Source organism: Lissotriton vulgaris, chromosome 7 (assembly GCF_964263255.1).
Source record: "Lissotriton vulgaris chromosome 7, aLisVul1.2, whole genome shotgun sequence".
NCBI lineage: Eukaryota > Metazoa > Chordata > Amphibia > Caudata > Salamandridae > Lissotriton > Lissotriton vulgaris.
The window spans coordinates 1,141,091,713-1,141,106,599 of NC_141695.1; the positions used below are offsets into that span (position 1 = coordinate 1,141,091,713).

Here is a 14,887-nt window from a genome sequence, read left to right on the forward strand (position 1 = left end):
TACCCAGGTGGCAATTGAACAACGGCCAGTGGGAGTCGGTCGCTGCCCCTGTGGTACTTTCGGTTTCGTTTTTGGCCTTTGTCTACAGAGACTTGCTGCCTGTTGACACTGCTGGCCTGTGCCTTGCTATCGGCTATAAGCTTGTCTTTCACCCTCGTCCCCGGACTCTACAAGTCAGCTTTGCGGAAAGCCATTCTAACCAGGTCCCAAAAGGTCCGCCAGAGCTCGCTGCTCAATATGGCGGGCAAGTCGGAGAGCGAGAAGCGGGTCACCAAAGGCACGTACCGAGGGGGTACCACCCAATTTAATACTATGGATCGCTTCACTCACCCGAAAGGATCCCCTAGTGGTGTGGGTAAGGTTCTGGACGAGACTGGAGATGGCTCTCCCGCGACTGAAGAACTGACATTGAGGAACGTCATGGGCGCCATTGCAAGTGTGACGACATCTATGGGCCAGCAGTACGAGACACTGGCTTCGAAGATTGACACGGTGGCGAGCGAAGTTAACTTAATCAGGACTGACCTCGCGAAGACCAATGAGCGGGTCAAGTCCCTGGACATTAAGACTGCAAGTCTCACTACTGATGTTTCTGATCTCCAGACCGAAGTTCGCAATCTCCGATCATCCAACGACTTGTTTGCCCGTCGGCTGGATGATTTCAAGAGCCGGGCTAGGCGCAACAACGTCCGCATCATCGGTGTTCCGGAGATGCCCACTGAATTATCTACAGATCTACTTGTGGAGGACCTCGTATTGAATCACTTAACACCCAAGGGCCTCAGTAACTTCTTCACAGTGGAGCTTGCTCACAGAGTCCCCGGCGGGAAGCCTAAATTGGGTGCTGCCCCGCGGCCTATCATAGCCAGGATTTTCAATTTTCGAGACAGAGACTCTATTCTTCAAGCATCACAAACTAATGGTCCCACAAAATCCGAAAATGCATCGATCAGTTTTTACCCGGACTTTACACAGGCTGTGCAGAAGCATGCATGGGTTTCCTGGGGGTGAAACGGCGACTTAAGAGACATGGGACTGAAGTACGCCATGCTTTTCCCGGCCCGATTGAGGATTGAATATGAGGAACGTGCGCTCTTTGACCGCCCTGAGGTTGTCAGTGTCTGGCTCGATACCTTGCCGACACAGCGAGATCGCCCGGAAAAATCGAGGGGCGCTGAAGGTGGCCTGGAGGAACAGGAGTAAGGCCTCACCGGCGTGCGAGCTCTATAAACTTATAGCAGTGGTTCGATGACTCGTGTGCATACATTGGTAACTACCCGGGGGCGGGGGGGAATCGGGACTCTTCCTCCTCTAGGGGTTTCTTCTCTCTTTTTGTAGATTAGTTTAATGGGGCGACAGGCACACTGCAAGTTGGGGTGGTTTTTAGTCTACCGCAGGGGTGCAGGGTGGGGGGATGGTGTTTTTTGGGATTTCTCTGGGGGTGGTGGGGGGGGTACTTGTTTCTTTGTTTATTTCGAGGTCACTCTTTGCTGCATATTTCGTTTTTTGTGCCTGTTTCTTCGTGGGGGGGGGCATTGTTCTCATTTCTGGGATGGGGGTAGGGGGCTGAGGGTGCTGAGTTGGAATGTCAATGGTCTGGGTGATGGGATAAAGCGGGGGATAGTTTTGCAATACTTGAAGCGTCTTTCCCCGGATATAGTGTTGCAGGAAACGCATCTGATAGGGAACACATGCCATGCATTGAATAGACGGGGCTATCGTCTTGTGGCAATAGAAGAGATAGAAGACACTGTGCTGGACGATAGGGGCCCGATATGCGGCTATTACGGGCCGCTGGGAGGGAAAGACGATCTCCGTACTTTCTGCATATGTCCCGCCAGGCTTGCAGTCCACGACATTTTCTGATCTGGGAAGGGTGGTTCTGGGTCCCTCCGAAGGTATGCTAGTTGTCGGTGGTGACTTTAACTCGGTTGTCTGTGGTAGTGAGGATCATAGTCCCCCCAGGGTTCTCCCGAAATCACAAACATGGCTGGGCAACTTCCTGGACGCACTGTGTATTGGATTGTTGGAGGCAACTGCACCCCGGACAGGCACAGTATACCTTCTATTCGGGAGCACATGGGAGTCTCTCGAGGCTTGATTATATCCTAATACCGGAGGTGCAGATGGTCTCTGAGGGAAATTCGACACTTATTTATTTATTTTATTTATTTATTTGTGTACTTGTAGAGCGCAGCCTGTCACCCAGAGGGCATCCTGGCGCTTTGAACTTCGGGACGGTTACACAACTCGCTGCTCAGGCAGTTTTCGGAAACAGATGCGTTTTCAGCGCTTTCCTAAATGGTAGGTAGTCCTTGTGGCTTCTCAGAGAGAGAGGCAGGGAGTTCCAAAGTCTGGCCGCTGCAACACTAAATGAGCGGCCACCCATCCTGACTCTCTGGAACCTCGGGACCACCAACAAGTTAGCCGAAGATGAACGAAGGGGCCGCGAGGCAGAGTACCAAGCAAACATGCCACAAAGTGGTACTGGGCCCTGTTGGTGAACTGCTTTAAACACCAAACACGCGGCCTTGTACACCACTCGCAGATGCACTGGGAGCCAGTGCAGGTCTCTTAAAGCAAGAGTGGAAGAGCTAGACCTGGAACGCGAGAGAGCCAACTTGGCGGCCATGTTTTGCACCCGTTGTAGCTTCCCCACCAGATTTTTTGGGGCCTCCAGAAGTAGCGCATTGCAGTAATCTAAACGACTTAGAATAGTGCTGCGGACTATCTCTGGCCTGGCCTGGGCGGGGAGAAGGGGCAGACCTTTACGCAGCATGCGTAACAGCATCATGCACGTAGAGATGGTTTTGTTTACGTGCAGGTCAAGCTGTAGATTTGGGCCGAAGATAACCCCCAAGTTGCGAGCTGATTCCGTCGCCGCTACTGGTTCAGGAAAGGTGGTGGGCCAGAAGTTCTCTGGAAGAACCCGCGGAATTCGATCACTGGAGCATTGGAGCACCTCCGTCTTAGAGCTGTTAAATTGGAGGGAGTTGGCCCGTAGCCAATCCGCTGTGGCTGCCATACAGCGATGAAATATCTCCAGCGAGACCGCGTTGTTTCCTTCCAGAGAAAAGACCAGCTGAGTGTCATCGGCGTAATTAAAAGCCGAGACACCAAAAGATTTTATAAGCTGGACCAGGGGACGAAGATACAGGTTAAAAAGTATAGGGCTGATGGCCGAGCCCTATGGCACCCCCTGTCCCACTTTCCTTGGCTCAGAGCGGAATGGAGGAAGCGAAATCATGTTGCCGGCTACCCAGGTAAGAAGCCAACCAATCTCTTGCACTCTCTGTGACCCCGCACTCCTCTAGTCTTCTGATGAGGGTTTGATGGCAGACCGTATCGAACGCGGCCGACATGTCGAGCAGCACTAAAAAGGCTGCCCGACCACTGTCGACACGCGTACGAAGGTTATCCAGTACGGTTACCAGTGCGGTTACCAGTGCGGACTCCGTCCCGAGCCCGGGGCGGAAGCCAAACTGTGCCTCATCAAACCAACCGATGTTCTCCAGAAAGCCTGAGAGCGAGCGGGTCACCCATTTTTCCATGATCTTAATAGGAAATGGGAGCAGGGAGATTGGCCTGTAGTTGGAAAGGCAGGCAGGGTCGAACGTTGGCTTCTTAAGCAGAGGTGACACTACTGCTAACTTCCAGCAGTCAGGAACCGAGGCCAGCTCTAGGGACTGGAGACAGATGGCATGCAAAGGCGGAAAGAGTTCTGCATGGAAGACCTTCCAAAATGTGGGAGGTAATGGGTCGAGCGGGGAGCCCGAGGCGACCGTGAGTGCCAGGCTGCAAAATTCCTCATAAGAGGGACAGGGAAACCGTCTTAGTTGGGGTCGACTGGATAAAATATCCGGAGCTCCCAAACAAAGACCTGGGTCACTCGGCTGGGGTCGACTGGGTGTTCCGTCCGGAGCTCCCAGGAAGGGACCAGATGTGCCCATCTGGGGTCGACTGGACGGACCACCCGGAGCTCCCACTCCAAGAGAACCCTGTATAGGAGCTGCACCAATTGGCTGGGGTCGACTGGGTGACCCGTTCGGAGCTCCCGCGCCAGGACAAAGCCCGACTGACCGGGGTCGACTGAGCGGGCTAACCGGAGCTCCCAGACCGAGGGCCGCGGACAGCGGGTTTTTTAAGCCCTCTAGGATCTTTGCAGTCTTCTCCTCAAAGGCACCCGCCAGTGCATCGCACAGGGCCTGCGACGCCACGATCGTGTTGGCTACACACACTGGGTGAGATAAGTCCCTGACAATTTTGAACAGGGCTTGAGATTTATTAGGCGCCTTATTCAAGGTGGATTCCAGAAAGGCAGCCTTTGCCAACTTGATCTGCGCCTCATAGCCCTGCAGTGCGAGCCTAAACGTGGCTTTAGCCGATGGCAAGTACTGCTTCCGCCACGCACGCTCAGCACGTTTGCAGCTCAGCTTAAGCAGTCGTAGCTCTTCCGTGTACCAGGGAAGGCACGGTTCACTCTCCCTTGAGACCTACGGAGAGGCACCAGCTTATCCAACGAGTCAGTGATAGACTGACATAAGGAAAGATAACTTTCCTCCACCGAGTTGCTCACACAAAAGTTGGCTGGTAGCAATGCAGGTGGTGAAGATGACTTAGAGAGTCGAGACCAAGGTCTACCCAGTTTCGAAACTCCTACCCCGGCAGCTTCCGCGGGGTAAACCCCTATACAAAGGGAGAAGGTCACCAGTGCATGATCAGTCCAACATTGGCGTAAAATATCGTTGACCACTACTGATTGAGCGTCAGCGAAAATCAGGTCCAAGACGTGACCTCCTCTGTGAGCCTACCAGTTGGTGCAGCTGAATGTCACCAAAAGCTTGACAAAGTGTTGTGAACGCCCCATCCAGAGGTCCACCCTGCCAGAGATTGAAGTCCCCCAGGACCAGCAACTTAGAGTGAGAGTTCGAGAGGTCATATATCAGATCGAGAAAGTCTGATAGGGAGGGAGCAGAGCCCGGAGGGCGATAGCATAGCACCCCTGCGAGCTGTGTTCTTTCCGGGTCTTTGATGGAAAATCCCATCAATTCAAAGCCCGAAACCTCGCTGATTTTAAGCTGGAAGAGACCCAACGACTCTCTATAGACGATACCGATTCCACCACCTCTGTTCTTCAGTCGAGGGGTGTGAATAATTTTAAAGCCTGGGGGGCAAGCCAATCTTAATTCGACCAGACAGTCCTCCCTGGTCCACGTTTCTGTTAACAGAACGTCCAACCCTGAGGATTCAATCAGGAAGTCAATCTCAGTGTGGTGCTTGCAGAGCGACCTAACATTAAGGAGTCCGCAAGACAGATTGTGAAGGGCCTAAGGCAGTAGCCCTCCGAGTCGGGGGCGCCTGAGTAGATCTTAATTCCAATAAGGCAGCCCGAGAATACACCAGACGATGGGAGTGCAGTGGGCCAGAGGATACGGCCCTATGCGCGCCCGTAGCGCGAACTGGCGCAAACGGGCTTACCTCTGGCGCGCCTACGACGCGCCCGCTGCACGTAACCGCTGCGCGTTTGAATCTCCATCCTTATCTAGTATTCAGCCGAGCGGAAGTCCGCCTCCTGCGTCCCTTGCCCTCACCAAGATGGCGCCTGAAGTGCTCCCAGCCTTGGCCCCCACCCAAGATGGCGGTCGGACCCGCTACACTATCTATATCCCGCCAAATGCGGGTGAAAGCCAAAATTATGTTGCAGGTAAGCCTAATCTAATTCCCCGGCCTAAAGAACCGACAATAACAAGCAGCGCGAAATAAAAGAGCCTTAGACGCTCTACAGCGCGATTACCAGCAGCGCGAGTAAAATGCGCGAGTAAAATGCTAATTAAGCACAGATAAAAATGCCCCAGCAGTCAGGAGCGCGCCGACCAAAGATCTAACCTGGCTGCAACCTGGAAGCTTTAATAAGATTACCAGGTGCGGAAGTCCGCCTCCTGCGTCCCTTGCCCTCACCAAGATGGCGCCTGAAGTGCTCCCAGCCTTGGCCCCCACCCAAGATGGCGGTCGGACCTAGCCAGGGGAATCTCAGACCACTCCCCACTCTGGCTTACTATTGATGTGCAGCTGGGATCTGAGGGCCGGGTGGCTCCGATTAACCCCTGGCACCTTCATAATCCTAAAACTAGAGCCGAGGTGGTCAAATGCATGGACTATTACTTTGCTGAGAACGTGGGGTCTGTGTCCTCTTCCATCTCACTATGGGAGGCCTATAAGACTGATTCTTGGTCAAACCTTGTCCTTGATCGCCAGTGCGAAGAAAAGCAAAAATGAGGTGGTACGTCTGCAGAATGAAATTACTGCTTTTGAAGTAGAATTAGAATCTGGGGTTACACCTGAGGGGTTGCATGTTTTAGCCCTTAAACAGTCTGACTACAGGGCTCTGGTGACTGATGCGGCCAAGGTAATGAGTCGTGAGCAACAGGGGCGTCTGTATGATGTTGGGGATAAAGCGGGAAAATTGATTGCTTGGTTGGATAAAAGAGAAAGATTGAATCGTGTGGTGCCTGTTGAAAGAGCGGATGGGGTGCGGGTTGTGGACCCGGTTGAGATAGTTGGAGTCTTTGCCCAGCACTTTCAGAAGGTTTACGTGTCGGTTTCAGACAGACCGGAGGAAGACTCACATTTGCTACTCAGAGATATCGCGCTGCCTAGCCTGCCGGAGTCAGACAAAGAGCTTATGGAGGCGGAATTTTCCACCGATGAAATATCTCTCGCTATCCGCTCCATTCGCTCGGGGAAGGCCTCAGGCCCGAATGGCATCCCGATCGAGCTGTATAAGTTGTGTCCCGACAAAATGGAGCCGCATCTTCGTCAAATGTTTCTGGAATCGCGAGATATCGGATCTCTTCCCCGAGATCAGAGACTGGCGTCCATTGTTGTCATCCACAAAGACGGGAAGCCCAGTGACCAATGTACATCGTATAGGCCGATATCGCTTCTGAACGCCGAGCCAAAGATTTTGGCAAAACTTTTGGCAAATCGGCTGATAAAGGTGATCAGCGACTTGATACACCCAGATAAGTCGAGGTTCATTCCCCATCAAAATACCGCGCTCAACCTTCGCCGTCTACATGGCGTATTGGCAAGGGCGGGGTCGCTTCGTGAGCCGGCCATCTTGGTTTCCTTGGATGCGTCGATGGGCTTCGACACGGTGGAATGGCCGTACTTGTGGGCGGCCCTTGCAAAATTTGGGTTTGGCCCCAGTTTCATCGGGTGGGTTAGACTCCTGTATCAGCAACCGCTGGCCCAGGTGGTGGTCAACGGTAGGGCCTCGGAACCTTTTGTTCTCGGAAGAGGCACGCGGCAGGGCTGCCCTTTGTCACCATTGCTCTTCCCGCTCGCATTTGAACCCCTTGCCGCGTGGCTTTGGTGGGAACCATCGCTCAAGGGTATTCGGTGGTCCCCTGACTTTGAGGATCGTGTATCGTTGTATGCAGATGATATTTTGCTGTACCTAACTTCCCCTCGAAAGTCGTTAGGGGTACTGTTCGACGTGTTGAGTTCCTTCAGGAGGAATTCTGGCTTGGTAATTAATTGGGCCAAGTCCTGTATCTACTCACTTACTGGAGAATTGCCTCCCTTGCCCCGCATCTGTCCGATACCGATTTCGCAAGTCGGTTTTAAGTATCTGGGGATTTATATATCTTTGGACTCCGCTGCACGTTATGAGAGGAATTTACTTCCTCCGCTCCTCCGGCTTAGATCGGACGTTACGGTGTGGTGTGGCTTGCCGCTGTCCCCGGTGGGGAGAGCAGCTCTCTTTAAGATGAGGTCTCTTCCCCGATTCCTGTACACCATCCAAAACACGCTTGATTTGGTGCCTGCCAGTTATTTCCGCAAGATTGAGAGCCTCCAGAGGAAACTTGTGTGGGGCGGGCGGCCTCGCATTGCATTGGCGAAACTGACTTTGCCCTGGTTACGATGGAGGCATAGCGTTGCCTGAAATCAAACGATACTATTGGGCATCCCAATTAAGTGCAGTCAACCACGCAATGTACGGCCCAGTCCCAAATCCCGCGTTCGAAATAGATAAATGGCAGTTACCGGGAGGTAACTACAATAGGGCACTCTACTCTAGATCGGCTAGGAAGAATCTGACTGGCCCCACCGGGGTTGCGGTACGGGTGTGGGGTAGTGCAACCGCTGCCACGGGGTGGTCAGATAGACTGACTAGAGCTACCCCGCTTTACGCGGCAGAGAGACTGGGCTGTCTCTGGACGACAAAAGGATTCGACAAATGGGATCTCATCGGTATTAGTACGGTCGGAGATCTGAGTCAAGAACAAAATCAAAACTTTCGATGAACTCAAACGGGAATACGCATTAAGTGATAGGGAGCACTTTCGTTATATCCAGATCCGCCATGCGCTTGAGCCGGTCTTTCCAGTCGGAACCACTATTCCAGAGTCCTCTCCTCTGGAAGATAGAGTGCTTGTCGGATACGTCCCCGGTAGCACTATTTCTCTCATCTACAAGAAACTTATCAATGATCTTTCGGACCGGCGATGGACTGGAGTAGGACGATGAGGACTGTCAGGCTGCGATATCTTCCCCCAAGGAGGTCGCGATTCCGGCGCGTCTCCGGCTGGTGCAATTGAAGATTTTACACCGAATCTATGTCACGGGTCCACGCCTGATGTGTATGGGCTATTCTGTGGATGGGTTGTGCAGGCGTGGCTGCGGTATGCTTGCTACCTTTCTTCATATTTTATGGGAGTGTCCGGATGTTGTGGTATTTTGGAACCGTGTGCATGCTGTTATGGAAGAGGTGACGGGTGTTTCATTATTGCCGGAGGCCAGACGCTGTTTGTTGAATGTCTGGGAGCCAAATGACTATAGCGTTGCTCAGACTCAATGTGACACCCTTGGCAATATGATAGCGAAAAGTGACATAGCCCAACTGTGGGGGTCTCAGAGGGCACCTCTATTCTAAACATGGAAAGAAAACATGGACGGGTGCATGTTCAGAGAAAAGATTGTGTATGTTGCCCGGGGTAGGCCCAAGAAGTGGGGGAGGATATGGAGCCAATGGAACTCATATCGTGGAGAGATTTGCACCCCCCCCCTTTTGTAGAATTCCCTGACATTCCTCTGTCCCAGCGACCATGCATTCCCTGGCTCTTACATCCTATTGTTTATGATTTGCTTGCCTGCTCTCGGCCCCCTCCCTCCCAGAGATCCTCAATCCTTCATCAAATATATTCATTTAGCTGGGATCGCTTCCCCTCCTGCCTGGGACAGCCACTTACTGTATACTTTGCCTCAAAATTTTTGTTTGTGTGTTTGTTTTATAAAATGTAAAATGTGAAACCTTTCATTTATCCTCCCTATCGCCACAGGTTCTCTACAATGATGTGCGACATCGCTGCCGGGCCCACGAGTTGTCGGCTGATGAGCTGTGTAACATTGCCACTTTGGTATTTATTGCTGACTGCTTGCCCCTGTGGTTGTAGGTCTGCAACTGTATTCCTTTTATTGTAATAAAGGTTTAAAAAAAAAAAAATGGTCTTGAAACAGAGGAAAAAAATCCCCAAGCATATCCTAGTCGATTAATAGAGGTATATCCGGCCGCTGTGAAGGGCCGCTTCACTCGATCCAACAAATAAAACACATCTGTAGCCCAATTCCAAGTAAAGGGGCAACAGCACTTTAGGACCTCCAATCCCAGTCAAAAGTCTAATGCAACAAAACTGGTGAGCACAACTCGGATCACAAATGCACTGAACAATTTAAACAAACAACCCCTGTCCAATAGTGACCCCTCACCCCAGTTTTAGCCTTTCTTCTACTGGCACCAGGCAATATCAGGATAGATATGTGGCTTACTCATACACCACATGCAGGACCACCATATTAGGTTCAGGCTTATGGCAGGCTGCCCACTTGATTCTGCAAACGGCAAGCAATTAATTGTACGCAGAACTATCATATGGTCCACCTCCTTGCCAAGAGCATAAGGGAAATTTATGGACCCCATAAAGAACCTAGTCGCTGTGGATGGCAAAAGGAATTACCCAGGCAGGAGTATTCTCTTCATGGGCACAGATTTGAAGGTTGTTACCAAGTGCAATACAACAATTATCCACACAATAAAAGCCACCATCCAATCACAGGTATTTTTCAAAAGAATGTGTTTACCTAGCTAAAGTGATCCACTTCAGGAAATTTTAAATCTCAATGATTACATGCTACGGAGATACGTCTCGAAAAACCTTCGACACAAAAGTGGGGTCTGTTGCTCACGGAGAACTGTAATGGTCATTATGATCCTGAGAGGCATACGTGAATCATGCCTATGGACAGTATTCACTGTTCCATTATTGTATTGGGTTCTTAGTCCACAATAGCCTATGGTCTTCCTATGAACTTTCAGCACCACAAAAAGGCAACGCAATAGGAGTCTAAGTGAAGCAGATTTGTAAAAATGTGCATCCTGTGCGAGCAGCGTCATGGTACAGTTATTCTTAGTACATTATGTTAAGTGCATTTGTAAGGTATTGAAGCACTTTCTACATGTGTTCTCTGCTGTCAAAAACCTTGTGGATACAGCTATACGTCTTTGTTTGTCTTTGTCTTTAATTTCTTTACATTGCGGTCAAAACTCTCATAAGGGTGTCCACTCTAGGCAGCCCTTTGTATTGGGAAACTTCACAATTCATGAAAGGCTGGTCTGAAAGATTAGGAATAGATCACGACTGTAGTAACCCTGGCCAAGTTCAGTTACTCAAAGACTGAAGTGCTGCCAAGCTGGTTCACCAAGGAAGTAGTGGGAACGTCCTGGTCTACACATACGAGTGTGAATTAGCTCCCTGTGGTGTGTAAAATAATTCAAAGCACTGGCTTGGGTAGAAGTGTGCTCCTTGTTCTGATATAGGGAGGGACACTGGTCCAGCTCCCAATCGAAGTATATAAAACTTTAAAAATAAATAAATAGAGCATTATTTCAAGTTTAGTTCTTTTGGGCAAAATCAGCATGAGGGCATCTTCTCATGCAACCTTGCACGAGCTGCAGTGTGTTTTTCAGTCTTCTTCCAGACAGAGAATCACAACTCCTTCAATAGGCAGATGTTTACAGCAGTGGCATGAGACATTCTTACTAATGGCAACGCAAAGTCATGGAATATGACTGCATGCATATTACCACGCAGCAAACCGGCTTAAACATTGCATACTTGAGAGCATTTGAAGCAACGAGAAATCAAAATTCTACTTTGGCAGCACTACAAGTCCTCACACGGTCTTCAACCAGACATTTGAGGATAAAGCACACACACTCTGGGTTCTGCATAAACTGTATATATTAAGTAAGGTAATTATTGACCCATCACCCTACTGGACAAGTTATTATGCCTTATCTGGTAGAGACAATCTAGATGCAGATTCCTTACCTTAGAATACTACAGGCGTCAGGCTGGATCCAGAAACTTTTGATCGAGCAATACCATTGCGCGCTGGTAGATGGAGCCGGTCGGCTCCTTGTGACGTTGTCTGCGGCATCTATATAGGCGCCACTTCGGCACGCTGACATCAGTTACTTTTCACATCACAGAGTGCAGAGTTATGAAGTGCACTGACAGTGGTGCGCAAAGAACAGCTAGGGCCCTGAAAGGGATCAGCCTTGACCCTAAAAACCTGTCCACAGTACGGGGAGGATGTAAGGAATCTGCGGCTAGATCATGTCTCTGCCAGATAAGGCGCTACCAAAGTGAAGTAACTTGTCCATCTGAGAGAGACAGCTAGCCTCAGATTATGTACTATAGAATAGATACCCCAACAATACCATCCCCGGAGGAGGGACTACGGTCAAGGTTAAACCAGGAAGTCCTGGAGTATAGAGCAAACAAAAAAGGCCACCTCTGCTGACTTGACTGTCCAGGCAGTAGTGCTTAGTGAACATGTCCATTGATGCCCACGTTGCTGTCTGACAAATGTCAAGGACTGGAACACCAAGTTGCAATGCTGTGGTTGTAGCGTTAGCTCTGGTGGAATGAGCTCACAAGCTTTCAGGAGGCAGTTTTTTGGCCAGAGCATTGCAATTTTTGATGCAGAGAAGGGCCCAGCGCAAGATAGTCCCCTTCTGCACCACACAAGCTTTCTTTGATCCAATGTATCCCATGAAGAGTTGGTCGTCCACCTGGAACTCTTTAGTGCAGGCAAGGTAGAACGACAATGCTCTTTTTGGGTCCAGATGGTGGAGTTGCTACTCTTCTTTAGAGATGCGGAGGAGCGTAGAAAGTGGGTAAGGAGGCAGATTGCCAAACGTGGAATGGTGTAACCAGTTTCGGTAAATAAAAGGCCCTTGTGCGAAGCACTAACTTGTTAGGAAAGATGGTTAGGTAAGGAGGCGTGGCTGACAGAGCCTGCAATTTACTTATCCTCCTGGCTGATGGATTGCCACTAAAAAGGCAGTTTTGATGGTAAGCTGCTTGCTGGTGGGGGGGGGGGGGGGGGGGGGGGGGGGGTGAACGTGGATAGTTGTGCAACAGTTTGAATGGATCACACATCAGGAAGGTGGGAACCAAATTAAGGTCCTACTGTGGCATGATGAAAGTAGCAGGTGGAAACATATGTGCAAGCACCTGAGAATTCAATTTACAGGAGGGGATTTAAATAAAGAGGGTTGGTTATAAAGGGTTAAAAAGCCAGAAAGGCCCTAAAAGTACCCTGTGAGAGTGCCCAGAGCAGAGCCCTGATGGGCAAGGGTCAGTATAAAGAATAAGCCCTGAGAGAGGGAAGCGGTAAGAGGATCAGTATATCTTTCTGAACAATATTGTACACATTTATTCCACTAGCAGGCGTGCATGTTCTTGGTGGAGGGCCGCCTGGCAGCCAAAATAACATTGCAAACTTCAAGAGGAAGGCAGAATTGTATCAACTACCACCACTCAATCTCCACGCAAGAAGGCATAGAACTGACAGGCTCGAGTGGAGGACCCTCCCCTTTTGCTGCAACAGCAAATCCTCCTGAAGGGGCAACCAGATTGGAGGATCGATGTTCAATCTGAGAAGCTCGGGATACCAGAATCTCCATGCCCAGTCTGGAGTCACAAGAATGACTTCTGTCCTGTCGCTACTGATCTTATTGAACACTCTGGACAGAAGTGGTATTGGAGGAAAGGTGCACACTAGACCCGAGCGCCACTTGAGACAAAAAGGTGTTGCCAAGAAAGTGCTGCCTTGGAAACTCCAGCATGCAAAACTGGCGCAAAAAACGGCAGAGGCGAACAGATTTAACCAAGGCTCTCCCAACTTCTGAAAGAGACCTCATGCCATCTCCAGATAGAGATACCATTCATGATCCGCTAGGCATAGACGGCGGAGTTTGTCTACCCTGGTGCTCAGGGAACCTGCCAGGTGTTGAATCACCTGCTGTTTCAGCCATGCTCAGAGACGCAGGGCCTCCTGACAAAGGGTCCACAATCCCACCCCACCCTGCTTGTTGTAGTACAACATGGCGGTGTCCGTGAAAACCTGAACCACCTTCCTCTTGAAGGAATGGCTTTCAATGCCAAGCGAATTGCTCCAAGCTCCAGCAAGTTGATGTAGAGTCCGGATTCCACCAGAGACCTCGGATCTCCACCTCCGCAGATGTCCGCCCCATCCCAGGAGTGACGCATCTGCCACTACTGTGTGATCTGATTGAGAAGAGAGAGGGGTCTTCCCTGACCCAATCCGGGTGAGTCAACCACTACTGCAGGTCCTGTGCAGTTCTGAGATCTGGACCATGTCGGAGAGAGTCCTCTGATGCTGCGTCCACAAACATCAGGTCGCACTGCAGAGCCCGTATTTGCCATCCGACATGTCTCACTAGCAGGATACAGAAGGCCATGAAGCCCAGCAGCCTCAGAGTCAGTCTCACTGAAATCCAGAATGGAGGCTGAAACATCTGTATCATAGTCTAAATATCCTGGACTCGCCTCTCTGGAGTATAGGCCTTAAACTGCACTGCATCCCGAACAGCTTTAATGAAAGGAAGCGTCTGAGAGGGAGTCAGATGTGACTTCAACACGTTGATAGTGAACCACAGAGAAAGCAGAAGGTTCACTGCAGTCTGGAGGTGGGTATTGACAGCCTGGGGTGAGCCCGCCTTTTAATAGCCAGTCGTCAAGTTAGGGAAAGACTGGCGACCCTAATTTGTGCAGATGAACTGGGACTACCACCATCACCTTGGTGAACACCCGAGGAGCGCTGGTTAGGCCAAGGGGGAGCACCGTGAACTGAAAGTGCTTGTGGCCTACCTTGAACTGCAAGTAACGCCGATGAGCAGGCAGGACAGGAATGTGAAAATAGGCGTCCTGTAAGACAAGTGCTACCATCCAGTCTACGGGGTCTAGGGCAGACAAGATCTGAGCCAAAGTGAGCATGTTGAACTTTTCCGTTTTGGGGAAGTAGTTAAGGGCTCAGATCTAGGACAGGACAAAGGTCTTTTCCCTTTTTCGGGACCAGTAAGTAGCGGGTATAGCAACCACAGCCTAATTCTGGTGCCAGAACCCTTTCTTGGCCAAGAGAGCCTTAACTTTCTCCTGAAACAAAGTCAGGTGGTTCTCCCCCAGCAGGTCTAAAGTCGGAGGAATGGAGGGAGGGACAGTCTCAAAAGGTAGGGATGAGCCCTTTCGGACTATCGGAAGAACCCACTTGTCTGATGTGATGGTTTGTCAATTGTGGAGGTGATGGCTGATCCTTCCACCAATCAGTTGACCATGGTCCTGAAGGGCCAGACTAGGACGTTTTAGCGGCTGCGGGTTGCGTGGGGGTGGTAGTGGACTGATTGGACCTTTGGCCGCCTGATCCACCGAGACGAAAGGAGCCGCGCACATGTTTGCTAAACTGGAGCAGTCTTATGGCTGATGTGGCTGAAAGCCTCTTCTGTGGCCACAAAAGG

General features: G+C 50.6%; 1 protein-coding gene across 1 annotated transcript in view; it reads right to left on the bottom strand.

The window, feature by feature from the left end:
- The window catches only part of ERGIC1 (endoplasmic reticulum-golgi intermediate compartment 1), a 324,289-nt gene that overhangs the window by 70,204 nt on the left and 239,198 nt on the right, over positions 1 to 14,887 (bottom strand). The window lies entirely within an intron of this gene.